Genomic DNA, 23,860 nt, shown 5'->3' on the forward strand with positions numbered 1-23,860 from the left:
TATCGATTTGAAATTGTTTTGTTTGATGGGTTGGTGTAAAAGAGTCAAGCTTTATAATATCTTACAATTTTACCATCTCGTACAAATTATTATGAGCTGTCATGAGACGATGTTGTAAACGTTAATGTAAATGTACGGACCATTTAAATGTGATTATAGGGAGTATGGTTTTGTTTTCAGGTGCCAAGAGGAGGCAAGACATATCTAAAGGTGGTCACACACTGGACAAGAAGCGCTGCATTGCGGCTAGGACACGGCACAAGTATCAAACACAGGGTACATCGATGCGGTTTACGTGGCAGACAGTACATAAAGTTAGCAAGGTTTTTCCCTTTTTAAAGAATGAACAAGGCTAGAGTAAATAATATATTTCCACTGATAATGATTTGGGTCGAATTTAATGTAAAATATTCGAGTTGTGCTCTGTGGCATGGCGGAAATTTGAGCAGCCTCCAGAGATATAGGTGGGCATAGATTCATAGAAAACAATTGTTTCGAATTTTAGAACGTGCCATGTCGTCCGCCAGACACGTCCGGTGTACGACATACTTAAAAGGTTTGCAAGACGTTCCTTTGTGGAAGTTGCTCATGCTGTTCGCTAAACAGAATGAATAACACTGTGAATTTTATCTAGAAAAGATGGGAACAAAATAGGTAGGAGCACACAGACACAGGTATATACAGTACACATGCACACACAAATATTGATTTCCTATCAGTGGTGTTGAGATAGCTCTAATCCTGTGCTTTCAGTATTCGTCTCCAATCAGATAGTGCCTTACTCTGAATACCAAGAGGAAGGTGATTGTGTGTGTGTGTGTGTGTTCACACAATTATCAGGCATCACTCGCCCATCTGCCTCAGTCAGAGTGCTTTCCCAGGTCTTCTAATTACTGGCCACTATAAGACAATGGCCCATATGAGCACTGTCATCTTAAAGATCATTCGGTGTCACATCACCACAGCCCAAGTTGGAGGCAATGTCTTTCTCACTTAACGAATGCTAAGGGAGCCATTTGCACAGCATACATGATTGGTTTATTATAATATGCTGAGACAGGTCTGAATGGCACTAATGGGAGCTTATAAAAAAGTGGTGTCAATCTGGCTCACGATGGTTCACTGAGCATCATATTAGTGAGTAAATGAGAGGACGGAAGAGCGAGAGGGACTTTTTCAAGCCCTTAAGTAGGTCTTTTCTCTTAGTTTCACAAAATAAGAAGGGAGAGGACATCTATGGGCCATTTAAACCAAACTTCACTGCGGTGCTTTGAAAACAGCCTTACCTTGGGTGACAAATGGGGAACTGTGTCCAATACACAAGCCTCTAAAAACTCTGTAACCCTTTATTTATGCAAAATATCTTGTCTATCTTGTATACAGGATGCACACAAAAACTTATGTGGCTTATGGTTTTCCACAAAACCCACTAATTAGCATTTAAAGAAAACACTGTGGATGCTTCTTTTCACGTTACAACTAAAAGCACTTGCTATTATAAAATACTCCGTACAAAGCAATTAGCAATCAATATATAACACAACTACTGTATCCACAGAGTATCTCATCCAGCAATAGCATTAGATAGAGGACAATTGTAGGTAAGTAACCATTGGAGAACAGCCTTGGGCAGGATATAGTAGATTAAACCCCTCAGAAGGGTAAGAAACACAAACTGTCAGGTATTCAGAAACTCAACACAAACTCTGGATTCAGAGCTCTGTTTCCTGATAAAACAAGTGTGACACTGGTGTTGTTGAAAGCCAAATAAATCCTTGGTCATTGAGGGTCGTAGAGGAAATAATTGAATATGGTTCACAGACAGCCTAGTGGGTGTTTGTGGCAGCTGGTATTGAAAGGCGAGTTATATCCTTTAGACCAATACAAATGGCATACACGAGTTTTGAATCATAAAGCATCAAAGGGGAAACTGAATGAATTCAGTGATGAAGTGACAATGTTGAGATTATCAGATTGGTATATTGCAATGGGAATGTTTTTACATGTATGAGAGAAGACATCATTTAGAGAGGGAAACAGACAAAACAGCAGTGGAGAGAGCAATCATAAAGTCAACATCCCTGGAAAGTGAGTTTAGAAGCATCTCCTGAACCTCTTAACTTAAAAGAACACCCCTCCAAAGTATGACTGATGTCACATGTAATTTAATAAAAGTGTCAGGCTGAACAAATCTATGGCAGGGAAGAGTATTAATAATTTAAGCCAGTGAATCTTGAGCAAATGTGAGGGATGAGCAAAGAGAGGGGTAAGAGAGAGAAAGACATTGGTGGGAGAGAGTGAAAAGACAAGGGAGTGGGGTAGACCTGACATGGAAAAGAAATAATGCTTCTTTCATAATAGAGCTCTTGTTTTTCTTTCACCTGAAATAAGTTTGGGTTACTTGTCAATTTTCCAGACAGGTGGATATCATCTTGGTTACTTTCGTAACCTCCATTCCCTGATGGAGGGAACGAGAAGTTGTGTCGATGTAGTGACACTAGGGGTCACTCTTGGGAGCCCCAAACTTTGATCTCTGAGAAAAGGCCAATGGGAATTGGCGAGTGGAATTTGTATGCCACTCCCCCGGACATACGGGTATAAAAGGAGCTGGCTCGCAACCACTCATTCAGGTTTTGTGCTGAGGAGCCAAGACAAGGTCCCGGCCATTTCAGCGGGTAGTTCAGTGTTGTGGCTTTCCATCAGGGAACGGAGGTTATGAAAGTAACCAAGATGTTCCCTATCTGTCACTCACTCGACGTTGTGTCGATGTAGTGACACTAGGGTCCCTATACAGAACGCCACAATAAGCTGAACTGTGTTACGTAGACTGGTGGTGAGAGACAGGCAGACCACTATGTGCCTCGTAGTCAGCGCACCTGGCCGTCACGTAACCTCCCCCAACACTCCTACGAGCGTTGTACGGTCCCCTGCACCTCGGGGACAAGTCGACTGCCCAAGAAAAAATGGGGACAGGCTAGCCCAGCTGTGGCCTCTTTTCCTCTTTTTTTCTCCCCAAAAAGAGTGGACATCGTTTATCGACTGGGGGCCATAAGTGTCCGCGTCGGGGGGGTGTCACTCCCAAGAGGAAGACACCGCGGAGACCACAACCTGCCTGAAGAGGAGAAAATTGTGTGGAAATACGTCACATGGCCTTACCGAGTCTTGTCGGCAGTGTCGCATGTGGAGAAGTCCCCGAAGTAGGTCCTACCCGGGGGGGAGGAGCTCTACAAACATGGCGACTGGGGCAGAGGGGCCTCTGCCCAAGGAAGACGCGGGTTCACAAACCGTCTCGTGGAAGATACATCACACGGGGTTACCAATGGGTAACCAGCACATGTGGAGCACCTACCCCAGTACAGGGCCAAGTTAACATGTACTGGGCCGGCAACGAGTTTCTCCGCAAACTCGCCTGCCACAGGGCTAAGGAGGAAGGACATCCAGGGTCCATGACTTCGTGAACACGACTGGGGGTGAAAAGCGCACGTCTTCACCTCCGGAAGGGGAAAGGCACTATACGCAAGCGGTACACCCGGCCAGCTGTCCCGCAACTTAATGCTCGTACTTGACAATACACGGGACGAGACTGGCTCAACCCAGAGATTGTAAAACCTCGCGAAGGTGTTGGGTGTTGCTCAGCCCGTTGCTCTGCAGTTGCCATTGGTCAGAGCCCAGGAGGCCGCCACATTCCTAGTACAGTGTGCTCGTAGCCCCAAGGGGGTGGCATGTCCTGGGGGTGGTATGCCAAAGGGATGGCGTCAATGATCCAGTGGGCAATCCTCTGTTTGGAGACAGTGCTCCATTTCCGCTGTCCTCCAAAGCAGACAAAGAGCTGCTCAGAGCATCTAAAGCTCTGCATGCGATCCAAGTAGATGTGTAAAGCATGCACCGGACACAGCAATGACAAGGCTGGGTCTGCCTCCTCCTGGGGCAGCACTTGCAGGTTCACCACCTGATCCCTAAACGGGGTCGTGGGAACCTTGGGCACATAGCCCGGTCGAGGTCTCAGGACCACATGAGAATATCCCGGACCGAACTCCAGGCACGCGTCGCTGACAGAGAATGCCTGCAGGTCCCTTACCCTCTTAATGGAGGTGAGACAGGAGGGCAGTCTTCAAGAGAGTGTCTTTAGCTCAACTGACTCCAGGGGCTCAAACGGGGCTCCTCGCAGGCCCCGTAGGACCATGGAGAGTTCCCATGAGGGAACGAGGCACAGTCTGGGAGGGTTCAGCCTCCTCGCACCTCTAAGGAACCTGATGATCAGGTCGTGCTTCCCAAGAGACTTACCATCAACTGCATCGAGGTGCACCACTATAGCGGCCACGTACACCTTCAAGGTGGAGGGGGACAGCTGCCCCTCCAGCCTGTCCTGCAGGAAGGAAAGCACTGACCCGACTGCGCATCTCTGGGATCATCTTCTTCTAGGATCAAGAACACTACTTAGCGAACAGACGCCACTTCAAGGCATACCGGTGCCTCGTAGAGGGAGCACTAGCCTGAGTGATCATGTCTACCACCGTGGGCGGTAGGCCACTTAGGTCTTCTGCGTCCCGTCCAAGGGCCAGACATGGAGATTCCAGAGGTCTGGTAGCGGGTTCCAGATGGTACCCCATCCCTGAGATTGAAGGTCCTTCCTCAGGGGAATTCGCCGGGGGGGGGGCTGTCGTGAGGAGCGTGAGGTCCGAGAACCAAGTCTGGGTGGGCCAGTAAGGTGCTACTAGGACAACCTACTCCTCGTCCTCCCTGACCTTGCACAGCGTCTGTGCAATTAGGCTCACTGGGGGGTGCTAGCGCATCCATGCCGAGGGGAGCCTCAGTCAGGGCATACCAGAGCAGACAGTGGGAGGATTCCCGGGAAGTGGACAGGTCTACCTGCGCTTGACCGAATTGACTCCAAATCAGCTGGACCACCTGGGGGTGGAATCTCCATTCTCAACTGAGCATGACCTGCAGTGACAGCGCGTCCACCGAACGCAGCTCCTGCATCACTCCCGGGTCTGAACTACCCTCATGCAGTTCTTTAAGCACCTTGGCTTGGTGCACTTGCAGGAGAGCCATGGCGTGCAGGGCGGAGGCTGCCTGTCCAGCGGCACCATAGGCCTTAGCTGCCAGAGACGACGTAAACCTACAGGCCCTGGAGCTGAGAGACCGGGTCCGGGCAGCGAGAGGTGCCCGCCACGTCATCACAAGCTCCTCATGCACCTCCGGGAAGAAAGTGACCGGGGCAGAGCGCAGCCGTGAGCGGCGCTCTGGGCCCAGGAACCAATTGTCAAGCCGCGAGGGTTCAGGGGGGAGTGGAGGGTTCCACTCCAGCCCATCGCTCGCAGCCGTCTGGGCAAGCATGGCCGCCAGCTCTGTGTCGGCCTGCGACTGGGCGACCACACCCGAAGGTGGGAGCCCCAGCCGAGTCCCCCCGAACGAGACCGCAAACTCTCCCTGAGACGAGCCGGCGGTCTCATCCCAGAACTCGACCAGGGCAAACAAGCGTGCTGGGGAATGGGAAGTCCGCGGGGGCATAGCCAGCTGAGCGGCTCCCATTGGGGTCCCCAAATCACCCCCAGTGCTAACCGACATGGCCTCATACCCATAGGTAGAAGGACCGAGGCGGGAAGCCGCTAGGGTGGCTTTCCCTCTGACGAAAGAAAGCCGCGACCACAATGTTGCCATGGTCATGTTCTCGCAGTGAAACACGCCCAAACACGTAAGGCAGCGATCGTGGCCATCAGAAACGGAGAGGTAACAACCGCTTGTTGACGCTCCCCATGAGTGCCACTCTTTTAGAGGAAAATATACTCTTTCAGAGGAAGAATATATTCTTTTAGTCTGCCGAAGCGCCCAGGGGCGTTCTCTGCACTCCACCTGTGCAGAGGGGGAAAAGTCGCTTTAATGCGCCGTAAATCCAGCAGGTTGTAGAGATGAATGGATCGGCGGAGGAATTCAGCTCAGTGAAACACAACCGCTCGGCTCCGAAGAGAAAATCTGAATGAGTGGTTGCGAGCCAGCTCCTTTTATATCCATATGTCCGGGGGAGTGGCATGCAAATTCCACTCGCTAATTCCCATTGGCCTTTTCTCAAAGATCAGAGGTGTTTGGGGCTCCCAAGAGTGAACCCTAGTGTCACTACATCGACACAATGTCGAGTGAGTGACAGACAGGGAACTGTGTACATCCAAGCTCAGTCATGAGGCATTGATAGCCTGTTGCTATCTGAACCAAGCATCAGAGGTAGAAGTCTGTAAACTTTAGAGCTGGATAAGCTGATGGTGTTGTACTGAAAATAAATATTCTACTTGTTAAGAGTAAATTGATTTCATAGACTGTAATTTGACTTGCTGTTTGAATGCAGAACGTTCTGCAAAGAGCAGAGGGATTGCCATTAAGGGTTCTGTTTGGTGCCATCATCATTACCTTATGAACACTATAAAGAATACAGCTCATGGAATCAATCAGTACTGATTCTTACACAACACATAATCAGTCAACACTTATTAAAGGCAAGGCATGTTTTCTGTACTTGTCACATGGAGTTTAACCAGCTCTAAGACTAAATACAATGTAAATAAAATGTGAAACAATAACTCAAATTAATCCATTATGATTTTTTATGTAGCTATTTAAAAATATAGAGGCAAGTGCATATAAAAGAAGCATATCTCTGTGAATATATTGAGGAGTACACTGACAAATATTTGGTGTGGTTTACTTAAAAACAAAACCTAGGAAACAATTTCCATGCAAAAAAAAAAAAAAGGACATTTTGAGTAGAAAATGAGCTTCAGACTTCACAAAATAAGAAGTTACCAAACCTAACATGAAATCAACAATAAAAACGGTGTAAATCAACTTGCAAACAGTGAAACCATGCAAGCTCATTCATTATTCAAGCCCGGTGCATGCTTGGATCTTTCCGGTTTCGAAAAGTTAAGTACAATTTACTTATTTTATTTACCTGAAAAAAGTTCATGCTTTAACAAAAACTTTATATAAATAAATAAAACTAATTTTTAAAACTAAAAATAGCGATTCTACTAACTTACATTACATTTTCATTAGCATAACAGTGGCTCCGCTTTTTTCACAACAGTGTAGCTTTCCAATAACAAGCTATATTTTTCAACGAGTAGCATCACAAAATGCTACATTTGTCATATTGCATTACGAATGCGACAGTGAAGCTGAAGGAGTAATAAAATCTAGACCGTCTTCTTTCTCTCATGTAGCGCTGGGAAAAACAAATCATTGAGGTGAATCGGTTCTTTCAGACAGTTCATGTTAATGAACCAGTTTAAATAAATGATTCACTTACGTATATTTATCGATGAGAACTCCGATTCATTTTAGCGAGTCAGTTTTTTCAGACGGTTCATGTAAATTAACCAGTTAAAATAAATAATTCCCTTATATTTAGCGCTGGGAACTATGATTCATTTTAGCCGTTTATTTTGGATGATCCATGTAAATGAACTAGTTAACATAAATTATTCACTTATTCACTTGAGCCCCACACAGTCTTAAAGGGACTTTGCCTTCTTTTATGAATGGAAGTATTTTGTTAACCTTTTGTACGTATGGTCAAACTGGTGTGATTACACTAGGCTGGGCTCAGAGGCGTACGATCGAACTGGTGGGATCTGCATTCATGCTGCTGTTTACCACCAAAGAGGGACTGAAGCAGTTGTCATAATGAACCAGCTGCTCAAACAGTCTTTTGAACATCACAATATCTTTATTTTTAATGTTACAAACATTCAAATAATCACAAAATAAAAGTTTTAAGCCATTACAGTCAGCTCTGACTGTTTTGAGGCAGCAATGAGGCCATGTGTTTTTTTTTATTTATTTTTTTTACATCAAACAAAGATTGTATAAATTAGTTAGTCCACTTGACCCTTCTCCCATTCCATCTGTTACTCATTCTCACCACTTCCGAAGAAAGTGGAAGGGCTAGGTTTTTAGAACCATCTATACAAAACAAACTCAGAATCCCATGCTACATTGCAATGTTAACAATATAGCGATGCAAAAGCCGGCAATCGCGTTTGTGATCACATCTTATCAATAATAATCAATCATTATTAATATCCATCACTACAGGAAAACTCACGTGTGAAAGGGTTGCTGTTAATTTTGATTTGGTTAAATAAAATACAGTGTTTTCAAGTTTTATTAGTGCATATTAAGTATAAATGTATGTTTAATTTAATTTTGTCAACCTGTTTTGGTTAAATTACCCATGGTTTTAATAAAATAATACTGTACTGTATTAACCATGACTGTAGTAACAATGTTTTTTGGCAGAAACCATGGTTTTACTATAGTAATTATTTACATAAGGGTATGCCATCCTAATTTAACTTTAAAAACCAGGTGATGTTATTGAATTTTGCCATCAAACCGATGGCAGAATTAAATAATATCATCCATTTCTTATAAATATATATATATATATATATATATATATATATATATATATATATATATATATATAAATCTTCTTTAAATACTGTAGCTTTAAAGTGTTTAGCTACTTTGTAATGTAGCTAACTACTTTTTTAAAAGAGTAACTTGACTGTAGTTTAACTTTAAATTATGATGTTTGGGAAGCTACAGATACAAGGTAGCTTCCCCAAAAATGCTAATAAACTTAGACATAGTATAATATAATCTCCCACTCAAAAATATACCTTAGTAGATTCCACTACACACAAAATCATACTGGCCATACACATAAAAACACACTTTTGTTTTTCTATCATTGTGGGGACTTTCCATTGACTTATTTTGCTTTTATACTAAGCTACTGATATTTTCTGTCCCCTACTCCTATACCTAATGCTCACATTTTCATTAAGACATTATTTAGTATGTTTATTAAGCCGATTTCCTCATGGGGCCCTTTAACTGCAGCTGGTCCCCACAATGGTGAATTCAGATTGTTACTGTATATCCTTGTGAGGACATTTGGTCCCCACAATGTAGACACACATGCACTGTGCGCACACACACACACACACACACACACAAACACACAGTCTTGGAGTGTAAGCTGTTCAAAACTGAGCCTGGTGGTCATGGTCTAAATCCTCAATATCTCATCCTTCCCCATTAGCAAGGTTGAAGGGCACCTATCTGCATGACTACACTTATAGAGTTCAAGTTTGTGTGTGTTTATGTGTGTGTGTTGTAGATTTTAGCAGAATTAAACCTCCTTGTAATAAGTTAATTCCTTTTGTGTAACTGACCTTTCTGTCAGCATTTCCTTTTCATTTTGTGATTCAATACATTGCAATTTCTGTTTTGCATTACCTTTACTTCTTCATTTCTGATGAACAAGAGGAAGATGGAGAGAGCGAGAAAGAAAAGCTCCTATGCTTGAGGGAGTAGGAAAATTGCTTGCTAAAATAAACTCGACCTTGCACCTCTTCCAGTTAGAGAACAGAGTTTATTGAAGTAATGCATCAATGAGAGAGGATGGTAAACATATACACTTCCTCCCAGTGCTGGAAGAGAGTATCAAAGAAGCCTGACATGGTGCCTCCATCTAAACTAGTTTTATTAACTGAAACATGGTGTCATGGTCCCGGTGAGTTCGCCGGTTTGTTCTTTACAAAGTTGCTTATCACCTTGTCCGGATCAGGGAGGGGGATGAGTGGGAGACAGCTTTTAACACCCATAGGGGGCACATAGATTATTTGATTATGCCTTTCGGATTGGTCAACACCCCAGCCGTCATCCAGGGGCTCGTGAATGATATGCTCAGAAACATGGTCAACCGTATTGTGTTTGTCCATCTAGATGATATTCTGATTCTGAATAGAATATCATCTTTTCATGCGCAGTCGCTTCCATTCCTGGGGTTCATCGTTTCATCTGAGGGAGTGTGCATGGACCCTGCCGAGGTCAGAGCCGTCTCCAATTGTCCGACCCCAGATTCCCGCAAGACTTTGCAGAGGTTTCTGGGGTTCGCTAACTTTTATCGCCGGTTCATTCGTAACTACAGCCAACTCACCGCACCTCTTATGGATCTCACCTCCACTCGCACTGAGTTTTGTTGGTCTCCGCGGGCCGAAGCCACATTTTCTAAATTAAAGAAAAGGTTTACCACTGCCCCTATTCTTAGAACTCCCGACCATTCATGTCAGTTTGTGGTGGCGGTGGATGAATCGGAGGTTGGTGTTGGAGCGGTTCTGTCACAGTGCTCTTCCTCAGACGGAAAGGTGCATCTGTGTGCTTTATCGCATCGTTTAACACCAGCTGAACGGAATTACGACGTCAGTAACAGAGAATTGCTGGCTGTCCGGTTGGCTTTGGGAGAGCGGCGTCATTGGTTAGAGGGTTCGGGTGGGTACCTTTCATGGTCTGTATTGATCATAAGAACCTTGAATACATCCGTAGCGCTAAGCACATAAATTCCAGACAAGCTCGCTGGGCACTGTTTTTCACTAGGTTCGACTTTGTTCTCTCGTATTGTCCGTGCTCTAAGTCAAGGCCTCTACCATCCCACTGGATACCATTCTAGCCGCCACTCGTGTGGTGGGCATGGTATCCTGGGACGTGGATGCCAAAGTCCGTGCTGCTCCATGTAACACCGCTGCTCCCGCTATAGTAGTTAAAGATACCTAATATAAAGTGGGACCACCTAACCCTAACCCTGGCCTAACTGTCCTGATATTGTAATACAGAAAATAAGTGTCATTAAAAGGCTGAAATAAACTTGATTACATTTTTATTGCTAATATTATTAGCATAATGTTATTATACTTATATCTTAAAGGTGCAGTATGTAACAATTTTCATGTAATATTCGCCTTTTTTGCCAATGTGTGAACGGCTTATAACGGAACTTAAAAAATGAGCCCTTCCCGGACTTCCTAGGTTGCCTATTAAAGCCTGTAGACTAATTTTCATGCAAAGGGAGCGGGTCGGTTTTGCCGGGAAAATCCAAAGGATGTGACGTTTATGCGCGCTCCCGAGAGCCTTGCCACAGTGCTTCTCTTCCGCTATTCAACAGCGACAACAAACTGCAACACTAGGAAACATTATCTTAGAGATGGAATCCAGTCCAGCTCCCAGCACAACACCGACTGCTACACAAACTCAGAGTAAGCCAAAAAATAAAAAAACAACAATGACAACAAAAAATTCTCTACTGAATTCCATCTGGCTAAGCGGGAATGTGATCGTGGTCGAGCGAAAACTAACGTGAACATCGGCAGGACATTTGATTCCTGGAGGGACCTTCGTTCGGTTTTGGGGATCAAAACCAGTTTTGGGGATCAAAACAGACCCTGAATTGGCATTCTTCTTATTGGACAGGTAAGCTTACATAACTGCAAAGCATGTGGAATATAGTGCCATAAGGATTGATCTGTGTAATTTTAGCTAACTTGATCTTGCCTGCACTGACGAATTGCAAGCTACCTTGCTTCATAACTTTCAAATAATTTCAATGATCTTCTCTTTATACTAAAAGTCAGGTATACGGGATAAATGTAAGAAAATACCCTGGTTTCTTGATCGTAGTACAACATATGACACACAAAACATACAATAGTGCAACATAACAGTGCAGTGCAACAGTAAACTGTCTGGTATAATTTGGTAGTATGTAGCTGTATGTATCTGTATGCTATGTTAGCTGATAAGTAGCTTTAATTAATCTCAAAGTTTGTAGTAAAACAATCATAACTGTGTAATTTTAATTATGCTACCTCATCTGTAGCATGATGCCAGTGAATCACGTTCAGTCTCTTTGTACATTACGTCATTGTTTTGGAAGCTCACTCATGTCTCTATGGAGTGTGTGCACGAGCACAAGCAACAGGTAGCTGGCTGCAGTTCACTTAATGGCCACAGGTGTCATTAATAACAAGGGTTTCTGAATCTTACATACTGCACCTTTAAAATGAATTATTTATTTATTTATTTTTATTATATTAATATTTGAAAACTTTTGTCCAACAAATAAGTCAATTGTGATATAACAGCATGCAGGAAGTACTTTGTTGTCATGTGACAAGAAAATCAAAAGGCAATAAATTATATAATTTATTTTATATATATATATATATTATATATATATATATATATATATATATATATATATATATATATATAAATAAATGAAACCAACATGAATACAAAGCTTACATTCCTAAAAACGTGGCACATTTAAAAAAAAAAAAAGATTTTTCCTTTTCATCAACCTGGGCATCCTTATATGTCATTGCTGTTTTTGTGTTCATCTTTGGCTTTTATATATCATATATGCCAGTGTAAGATTTAAGGCAATTCATTTTGAGCAAGCAATGCATCTATGCGTGTAGCTTTGTTTGGCCAAATTTTCTGCAATTTTTTCATAATCACTTGTGGCCCATAATTTCAGCAAATATTTGGTCTCACTGGTGAATCAATTATACGTGTTGTATTTATTATGAGTATGCTATTTCTGATATGGTACACTAAGAAAGAGAAAAGATGATGTATAGGGACTGAAAACTATCCTTACAACATTTCTCACAATGTGGTTAGAGCTATCAGATTTCAATCTTTTTTCAAAATCATTATTGGATAGCAATCAGCCAATGACACAAAGTGTGTAAGTGTATATACAGTAGGGCCTAAACGTTACTATGATGATAAATTCTACATCAACTATAGTACATTCAATCAATTTGCAAATGATTTAACATTTGCAAAGATTTGAGGTGGATGTAGTCACTGACATACCACTGATTACTTATTCCATAGATACTCAAAGGTCTGTGCCCATAAGCTACATTATGTATCCTGTATAGGTGGTAAAGCATGAGTGATGGCTCAGCTAATGCGTACTCTAGTCAGTGAAGAGGCAACTGGCCTACATTTGCGTAATGAGGCTAAACATTGCCTTTATATTCCCTGAATTTGTGACATCCACACTGTTTAATGAGCACACTAGATTCGTAATAATGTATATTCAATTTTGCTCACTTCATTTATTAAGTGAGTTGGAAATGAAAAGCCCTCAAGGCACATTTTTTGGTTTAAATAATTGCAGCATATATATGATTTAATTGAAGTAATTCAGCCCCTTCAGTTTTTTGTGCAAGTGGTAATATAGTGTTAGTCACCAAATCTACTTTAGTAGAGATTAGATATGTGAAATAAAGTGGAGTGTGAAAAAGATTACAGAATCCATAGGGGAGCTAGTCTTCAGTGCTTGCGGCGTAGGGGAATTGGAGTAAATTAAGGGAGTGCTATTGTGTTGTTGGTGTAGACTGGGGTTATGGAGTGGTCCCGGGTTGCTAGTGATGCCATGTTCAGCCTTAGTCCACGTCAGTAGAGGGTAAGATAGAATGTGTTGTTTCTTACTTGAGCAACTCACCAAACTGGAGCTTGAAGCTGTGTCAGGTGTATGATGCTCCTGCTCTGCCTGCAAGCAATGAGCTTAGTTTTCCCTGTCCAAGGTACTGAAATCCATCTAACATGAGGGCCAAAATAAATCTGATTGGTCCACAGATGGCATGCCTCAATACTGTAGAGAAGAGAGAAAGAAAGTGTGAGAGAACATTCAAAAGGGTGAGAATTTTACGTTGAGGTTTAATACTTATTGACCCCTCTCCAAACATAGCGCTTACGGTTGTGACCATAAAGCTCTATTTTGTCACTCCAAATTACAGTGTGCCAGAAGCTGTGAAGCGTGTCAAGGTGTTGTCGGGCATATTGTAACTGGGCTTTTTTGTGGCATTGGCTTCTTTCTGGCAACTCGACCATGCAGCTCATTTTTGTTCGAGTATCGTCTTATTGTGCTCCTTGAAACAACCACACCGTCTTTTTCCAGAGCAGCCTGTATTTCTCCTGAGGTTACTTGTGGGTTTAATTGTTCTTTGTATCCCGAACAATTCCTCTGGCAGTTGTGGCTGAAATCTTTCTTGGTCTACCTGACCATGGCTTGGTATCAAGAGATCACCAAATTTTCCACTTCTTAATAAGTGATTGAACAGTACTGACTGGCATTTTCAAGGCTTTGGATATCTTTTTATATCCTTTTCCATCTTTATAAAGTTCCATTACCTTGTTACGCAGGTCTTTTGACAGTTCTTTTCTGCTCCCCATGGCTCAGTATCTAGCCTGCTCAGTGCATCCACGTGAGAGCTAACAAACTCATTGACTATTTATACACAGACACTAATTGCAATTTAAAAAGCCACAGGTGTGGGAAATTAAACTTTAATTGCCATTTAAACCTGTGTGTGTCTTCTTGTGTGTCTGTAACAAGGCCAAACATTCAAGGGTATGTAAACTTTTGATCAGGGCCATTTGGGTGATTTCGGATACAATTATGATTTAAAAAGGAGCCAAACAACTATGTGATAATAAATGGCTTCATATGATCACTATCCTTAAATAAAAGATAATTTTTTGCATGATCAGTCATATTTTCAAAATCAATGCCAAAATTTCACAATTTCTGCCAGGGTATGCAAACTTTTGAGCACAACTCTAAGTGCACACATGCTCACAAACACATGAACACGCTACATCTTAACATCCATCTGACCCCTAATCCACTTCTTTGCTCATCACACAAACACAATGTTTTTGTAAATCTGCAGGTCTGTATTTGTACCAATTCTTTACCATCTCACCTAATATAAGTGCTGACAGTATTCCCAACTCTGTGTTATTTCCACAGAGTTTTTTTTTTAAAGGCAGCTGATAATTTATAAAAAGTGTGCAAAGGTGAAAAGCAGCTACAAGACCTCAGTGATGGCATACAATGCCACCTTCAGACTGATCCTGAAACTTTACAATTTGCATATTCATGCTTCTAATCAAAGCATATGCTTCATTACACACCACTGCAGTCTCCTTCCTTTCAGTGTTGATAACAGTTGCCTTTTCAGTCAGATCAGTGGTCTCTGCAATGGCAAAGGCTGGAATTTTGTTAAAGTTTGGCATCTGGGCCAAGGTTAACATTTATCAGCAACATTACCACCTTTTGCCTGACTCTCCTCTTGTCCTTTGCACATTCATGCTGAAAAATATTTCGCATTTACATTTATGCCTTTATCCAAAGCAACTTACAGTGCACTTATTACAGTGACAATGCCCCCAGAGCAACATGGAGTTAAGTGCCTTCAACAACACATGGTGGCTTTGGGAATCAAACCGGCAACCTTCTGCTTATCACTTCTGTGCTTTAACCCACTATGCCACCACCACTCCATATTCACTCCACTCTAAAATCAGTCTGTGCTTACTGAACTTTGAAACAATGCCCCCAGTGGCCAAAGCTTTAAGTATTGTTGGGTGAATGGGAACATGTCATATGTCCATGGAGGGGAATATAAAGTGAAATGTTTTCAGCTGTACAGGATGTAATACAGTGAAGAGGAATACATATTTTATAAACTGAACCCCCCAAACCCAAACCCCAAACCTAAACCTAACCATCACTGGAGTGAAAATGTAATGTTAGAGGGAAAAATGCCACCTCTGAAACACACTTGGGAACGCAATTACTTCCTGGTTTCAAAGAGGGATCCGTACCCAGGTCTCCCCTGCTGCTAACGCAACACACTTCCGGACATGCTACAAGGGAAGATAAACACACTTAGGCAGATGCAAAAATGTCTGATGGAGCATGGCACTTGTCAGTAAGTCGGCATAATGTATCTGATCCTAGGGTACAAGAACTCTCGGAAACAACATGCCGAGGTCCCATGTGATCACGTTGCAACTTTGGCTATATGCAAATTGGACAATGACAAAAGCAGGAATTATTGAATTATTATTATTTTTTGTATTATTTAAACATGCACTAGACAGATATCTTTGACCATTGTCATGGTTCTTGCACTGCTTTAAAAAGATGCTGTGTCAAGTTATAACTTTTAAAAGGAGACCCATTCAGTTTCATTCGGTTGCACTGCGTCTTGGTTTTTTGAGCATAAACACGTCTTGGATGCATTCTTGCATCTCATCTGCACTATTTTTAATTGTTGGTCTATGTAAACATCCACTAGATGGAGATCTTTGATCGTTATGATCTGCGCCGCATTTTAAGAGCGGAAAGTTCAACTTCTAAAAAAGCGTCATGCTAGGCTCTCCACTGCTGCTGTTGGTTGAGAGAACCACATCTCTTCCTGTGTGTAAAAAAAACATTGATTTCGCAGCTGTGAATACCAGTGCCTCTCCTCTGGCCTCCCAAGCATTCCAACATCAGAAAAGAACAAGAGGATGAAGTTCAGTAGTTCCTGATCGCATCAGTGCATGTTTATCCTGTGTGTCTGGCATGCTTTGCCGTTGATTATATGTGTGTTTTGCTTATTACAGTGTGGATTGCTTGTGAACAAAGAAACTTATGTAAAGATAAACGACAGTCAAAAACACTATTGGACCCGAATGCAAAACAGAAAGTAACAAGATTCATTCATGAACGACTGTTTGATACTTATGGTTTATGGTACTGCTGGGCTTAAGTAAACAGATTGATACATTTAGATGCAATGTGTTTCAATTACTTTGTTGCTATTGTTTTTCGTGTTGGATGTGCATTATGTTCAAACCACAAATAAATTTTTTGTTGTTGTGGAGCTGATTCAATCTCTCTTCTGAATGAATTTCAAACATATACTGTATATGGCTGTATTTCTAGGGGTTGTACAATGTTGGCCAATCATAACAGTGGCCGTTTACATTGAGGTCTTAGAGAAAGAGAGCCAAAAACCAAGTGTTTTTGTCAGAGGGCTAGACAGGGTTCAAAACGATCATATAGAACTTAATTCAGACTTTTTTGGTGCAAAAAACTTTACTAACATTATGAGTGGACCTCAGGGAAAATAATAAGGAAAATAACGCATGACATTTTAAAATGATAATTCTTGATATCAGCAATGGAAGTACTGCTAGTGAATATGTTAATTTTTGACATCAGTAAATAGGATTGTGCTAGTACAAACATTAATTCTTGATATAAAAAAATGACATTAAAAATGACATTTTAACTACTAAAGAAAATCAGTTACTGAATATTCACTGGTATATTTTCACAACTATGCTATTCACTCCTGTTCAAAATGCAACTACAGATATCCATAATTAAATTCTTACTAGTTAAAATTCCAATTTAACATATCAGCAATGCACTACATACTAGTAAAAATGTAAAAATTTAAATTGCTGATATCAGGAAGGGATATCTGTACTAGTAACAATTTAATTACTGATAGCAAAATTTAGCATTTTTACTAGTAAGAAATACACAGAAGATGTGAAATTAAGAAATTAATTATAGATAATTGTAATTGTGTTTTGAAAGGAGTGAATGACAGATCATTGTGAAATTCTACTAGAGAAAATGCGGTAACATATCAAAGTAGCTTCTTTTTTTCTTTTTTACTAGTGAAAATTGAATTGTTTATATTTATAATTCATATTCTGCACATGATTTAAAGTCAAAAGGGCTTACCGTACTCTTGCATAACAGGCAAATTAACAACTGCCTTGTGAATAAGCAGCTTTTTCTCTTTTTTTTTTTAAAGAGTGAGTTTTTCAGTGAACTATAACAGCTTGATCAAAAAGACAAAGCAAAAAGGACAACAAGAGAAAAAAAAATGTGCCTTTGCCCACTGGCTTTGATACATATGGTATACCAAACAATGCATAAAGCATTGCTCCTTATCTTATTTGAGCAGTTGGTGTAAGTATTTCTGCAAACTCCCTACTGACCTAGTCATAAATCAATGTAGGACAAGATGAGAATCAAGGAGTATCATTACAAAACAGACTAATGAAACAAGCTACCTCTCGTAAATGACCTGCAGATTCTACAGATATAGACTCCCCACAATCACAGTTCTCCACCCGCCTTTTTCTTTCTCTCTCACTTTCATTCTATCTGTGTTTCTTGTTCCATGCCAGTGTGGCATAGCCTGGCCATCACCAGATAAGACCTCCCCCTTGGTAATACAGATTTCTTTGACCACCGGTTTTAGACAGCTTTATGTTTGTTTTACTGCTGTGCAGAATCTAATACGATTCCACAGATGGAAAGCTCGGTGGTTAGGCCTGTATTCCCCTGGGGAATGTACATTTAAGAGTAAATAGCATTACACCCTTTCTCTTGAATAAATTAGCATACATCTCTTTGCCCTTTCCAGTGAAAGATCAAATAAACCGAGTTTGCAGAGGAATACAGTATTCGGCGTACATAAAACTAACAAGATCTAAAACTTGACCACACGTTGCGTGAGCTTCTGTCTAAATCTCAAGAAGTTGTTTATTTATTTATTTATTATGCCTTTTTATCTCAGATTTTGTTGTTTTTACTGTTTGGTGCCATCGTTATCTTTGATTGGCATGATAAATAACCTTCTTTGTCTGTGGCTAGACCGCAAACCTTACTTAAGTGATCATGCTGGTCTTGGATGAATTCTTCCAAAGTAATACTTTACCATTAGTTTTAAACATGAGGGTAAAATGAATCTAATGTTGAAAAAAAAAAATAAAAAAAATTATTATATATATATATATATATATATATATATATATATATATATATATATATATATATATATATATATATATATATTAGTTGTGCTCAAAAGTTTGCATACCCTGGCAGAAATTGTGAAATTTTGGCATTGATTTTGAAAATATGACTGATCATGCAAAATATTATCTTTTATTTAAGGATAGTGATCATATGAAGCCATTTATTATCACATAGTTGTTTGGCTCCTTTTTAAATCATAATTGTATCCGAAATCACCCAAATGGCCCTGATCAAAAGTTTACATACCCTTGAATGTTTGGCCTTGTTACAGACACACAAGGTGACACACACAGGTTTAAATGGCAATTAAAGTTTAATTTCCCACACCTGTGGCTTTTTAAATTGCAATTAGTGTCTGTGTATAAATAGTCAATGATTTTGTTAGCTCTCACGTGGATGCACTGAGCAGGCTAGATACTGAGCCATGGGGAGCAGAAAAGAACTGTCAAAAGACCTGCATAACAAGGTAATGGAACTTTATAAAGATGGAAAAGGATATAAAAAGATATCCAAAGCCTTGAAAATGCCAGTCAGTACTGCTCAATCACTTATTAAGAAGTGGAAAATTCGGGGATCTCTTGATTCCAAGCCAAGGTCAGGTAGACCAAGAAAGATTTCAGCTACAACTGCCAGAAGAATTATTTGGGATACAAAGAAAAACCCACAGGTAACCTCAGGAGAAATACAGGCTGCTCTGGAAAAAGACAGTGTGGTTGTTTCAAGGAGCACAATACGAGGATACGTGAACAAAAATGAGCTGCATGGTCGAGTTGCCAGAAAGAAGCCTTTACTGCGCCAATGCCACAAAAAAGCCCGGTTACAATATGCCCGACAACACCTTGACACGCCTCACAGCTTCTGGCACACAGTAATTTGGAGTGACGAGACCAAAATAGAGCTTTATGTTCACAACCATAAGTGCTATGTTTGGAGAGGGGTCAACAAGGCCTATAGTGAAAAGAATACCATCCCCACTGTGAAGCATGGTGGTGGCTCACTGATGTTTTGGTGTGTGAGCTCTAAAAGGTACGGGGAATCTTGTGAAAATTGATGGCAAGATGAATGCAGCATGTTATCAGAAAATACTGGCAGACAATTTGCATTCTTCTGCACGAAAGCTGCGCATGGGACGCTCTTGGACTTTCCAGCACGAAAAGCACAAGGCCAAGTTGACCCTCCAGTGGTTACAGCAGAAAAAGGTGAAGGTTCTGGAGTGGCCATCACAGTCCCCTGACCTTAATTTCATCAAGCCACTCTGGGGAGATCTCAAACGTGCGGTTCATGCAAGACGACCAAAGACTTTGCATGACCTGGAGGCATTTTGCCAAGACAAATGGGCAGCTATACCACCTGCAAGAATTTGGGGGCTCATAGACAACTATTACAAAAGACTGCACACTGTCATTGATGCTAAAGGGGGCAATACACAGTATTAAGAAGTAAGGGTATACAGACTTTTGAACAAGGGTCATTTCATTTTTTTCTTTGTTGCCATGTTTTGTTTTATGATTGTGCCATTCTGTTATAACCTACAGTTGAATATGAATCCCATAAGAAATAAAGAAATGTGTTTTGCCCACTCACTCATGTTTTCTTTAAAAATGGTACATATATTACCAATTCTCCAAGGGTATGCAAACTTTTGAGCACAATTGTGTATATATATATATTTTGTTTATATACACTACCGTTCAAACTCACTTACTTGTTTTTTTTTTTTTTTTGTTTGTTTGTTTTTTGTGGGGGTTTTTTCACATTTTTGAATGATAGTAAATTCATCACAACTATGGAATAATATAAATGGAAATATGGGAATTATGTTGTGACTAAAAAAATCCAAAATAAAATCAAAACTATGTTATATTTTAGCATCTTCAAAGTGGCCAAACTTTGCCTAGATTTTGCAGAAATCTTGGCATTTTCTCAACCAACTTCTTGAGGTGTCACCCTGGGATGCTTTTTAAACAGTATTGAAGGAGTTCCCATCTATATGCTGGGCACTTATTGGCTGCTTTTCTTAATTATTCGGTCCAAATCATCCATTTCAAAAAAAAAATTTTATTTTTTTTTTTAAATACAATTTTAGTTTAATAATTAAATAAATTAATATGTTGTCACAATTATATTTATGTCTACAAAAATAATTTCAAACATTTAAGCATATGCCTTGAGATCAAAAGGTTTTTAAGATCATGAGAAACATTTCAGGCAAGTGACCCCAAACTTTTGAATGGTAGTGTATATAGAAGAAGAAGAAGAAGAAGAAGAAGAAGAAGAAGAAGAAGAAGAAGATCATCTCTAGGCAGAGCTAATAAATATTCTAATTTCTTATTCTGTTACAAAAAGAAGAAGAAAAATGCTTCTGGCAAATCTCTGTGTCATGATACATTTGTACTCTGGTAATCCCCCTCCCCCAACCCCCTGGAGTGATTTCTTCAACACTGACAAAAAAAGTTGTAATGCCCTTTGCAACACAGACAGAAACCAATGCCTCGATCAGACAGACAGACATACAGATATCCCATTTAAGCCTACTTACATTAGTCATACAAACCCTTCCCACCCAGGCTCTACTGGTGACATTCTGTTAAAATAGCAGAACAAGTCCATTCAACAAGTCCAACAAGAAGAGCTTTTAAGATTTTATCATTTAGAGAAAACATGAAAATGTGCCTCTGCACAGACTTCAATTGAATCGGTATTTATTTTGAACTGCTGATACGTTGATATATTTTCACACCTTAGGCCTTCAATTAAGGTAAAATGTCCACTTTATCCGTTCAATTTCTAGCTTGAATAATAAATGCAATTGGAGTTCCCTGCATTGATTCCTTCTTGATACATGTCCATACATTTCAACAGAGAAACAGTAATGAAATAAACTATGTTTGGCCAAAACAGTATCACTTAAAATGTCCACACTGTATAGCAAACACTCAAAATAAATAAATAAATAATACATAAAATAAATAAATAAATAAATAAATCTATCTATTTTTTTAAGTTGACACATTTCAGTTGTATGACAAATTTCCATCAAACTGAATTGAGTAATATTTAAATGGAGAGCATATTATAAATTTAGAATAAATGTCAAATATTTAATTAAAATTAATTAGTATGAACTTTTAAAACGTAGTAAACAAAATACATAAATGTTAAACAATAGTTACTCTTATGACGCTTTTTTAAGCTTTAAAGTATGTCACTATCAACTGATTTTGTTAGGAAATCAGCGATCACAGCATTCTTTAAGAAAATATTAAAACATACTTTATTTTGTTTTTTACAACAACAATTTTTGGGTGAACTATTCCTCTAATGCTTTCAGGAAAAGCTTTTAATTTCTAGAACCAAAAATCTCAGGAGAGCTATTGACAGGATAAGCATCATTAAATTGTAAGTGTTTGCAGTAAAATTTTAAAGAGGCCTTGGGATTAAAAAGCTAAATTAGTATTCTCCGAGGAGGAGGAGTCTATTATATGATAGACAGTGCAGACCTATTAGTCATACAGGCAGTGCAGGATCTTAAAAAGAAGTTGTTACTAGGGACAATGTGCTCCCTCTGCCAGTCCCTGCGAGAGAGAAAGAGCTTTTCCTGACTGCAGTTGTTCACTTTAAACACCTAATCGCCTGGGGACACATATACTCTCTCTCTCCATAAACATGTATCTCTCTCTCTCTCTCTCTCTCTCTCTCTCTCTCTCTCACACACACACACACACACACACACACACACACACACTCAAAGGGTAAAGCTCTTCTGTGTTCTGTCTCTCTCTTCCACAAATCTCTCACTTCTTCCTCTTCCTCCCTAGAGCTACATCTAATTTCATGATTCCTTCTTTTTCTTCTCCTCCTCCCATTGCCTCTTTCCCTCCTTCTCCCCATAGGACTCTGATAGGATTATGTTCCTGAACTACACAAATGTATTCCAAGCCCAACACTACTGAAACTAACTGGTGAGTGTATCTGTTGTGCTTTCACACCAGTGTCCCTTGTATAGCTATCATGTCAAAACCACTAAGACTAGTACAGTCATCATACCCACAGATGTGCGGATGCTACCAGTTTATTGCCAAGACTAAACTTGACATGACATCTGACATATTTTAAACCTGTATATTTGCATGTTTAAAAACAAATGGAACTGGAAATTCTGGTCCATTTGTTTGCATTATGCAGCCTAAATCTGCATGTTTATTTTGTGAGCATCTTCAATGGCTGTCTGTATTTGAGAAGAAAATTACTTTAGTAAGAGTCAAGTTGCAGTCAAATACTACTTCATCAGTCTTTATACAGTATCTGCCTAGTTTGTCTGCCCAGGGTAAATTTTTGGGTGAACTATTCCTTTAAGAAGCATGTAGACCTTCATGAACACAAGCATAATAATCTGGAAATGTATTTAATCTGCAAAATTTTAAATGGTTAGTTAACCCAAAAAATAAACATTCTCTCATCATTTATTCACGCTCATGCCATCCCAGATGTGTATGAGTTTCTTTCTTCTGCTGAACACAAACAAAGGTTTTTAGAAGAATATCTCAGCTTTGTAGGTCCATACAATGCAAGTGAATAGTGACCAGAACTCCAAAAGCTCCAAAAAGGAGATAAAGTCATACTTGTGTCTCCAGTTTGTTTTGGGTGAGAACAGACCAAAATGTAATTCATTTTTCACTTTACATATTGTCATTGCAGTCTCTTGGCATGATCATGATTTTTAAAGTGAAAAATGAATTACATTTTGGTCTGTTCTTACCCAAAACCAACTGTATCACTTCTGAAGACATGGATTAAATGACTGGAGTCTTAAGGATTTTTGGAGCATTTGGAGTTCTGGTCACCATTCACTTGCATTGTATGGACCAACAGAGCTGAAATATACTTCTTAAAATCTTTGTGTTCAGCAGAAGAATATACATATATATTCATACACATTTGGGATGGCATGAGGGTGACTAAATTATGAGAGGATTTTCATTTTTGGGTGAACTATCCCTTTAAAGGATTTCCATTCATTCATTCATTCAATCAATAATTAATTCATGTTTTTCCTGCATCTTTTCACACATATATATTTTTTTTTTCATTGCCTGTGCTGTCTGTCCTGGTAATTGAAAACACTTTTTCCTCAAGGCTTCTAAAAACAGAGACCAAACACTTCCTCAGTTTCAGTTCTCACACCCCTCAGTGCCTTCATCTTCATTCCCGACTCTGAGCTCCCCTGTTCGCACATAAATAAGTACTTTTAGTCCCAGCCCCATTTGGCTGAAATGTATACTGACATAAATGTGGTTTGTAGGTCTAAATCATTTAGTAGAA

The sequence above is a fragment of the Myxocyprinus asiaticus genome, chromosome 2 (genome assembly GCF_019703515.2).
Source record: "Myxocyprinus asiaticus isolate MX2 ecotype Aquarium Trade chromosome 2, UBuf_Myxa_2, whole genome shotgun sequence".
NCBI lineage: Eukaryota > Metazoa > Chordata > Actinopteri > Cypriniformes > Catostomidae > Myxocyprinus > Myxocyprinus asiaticus.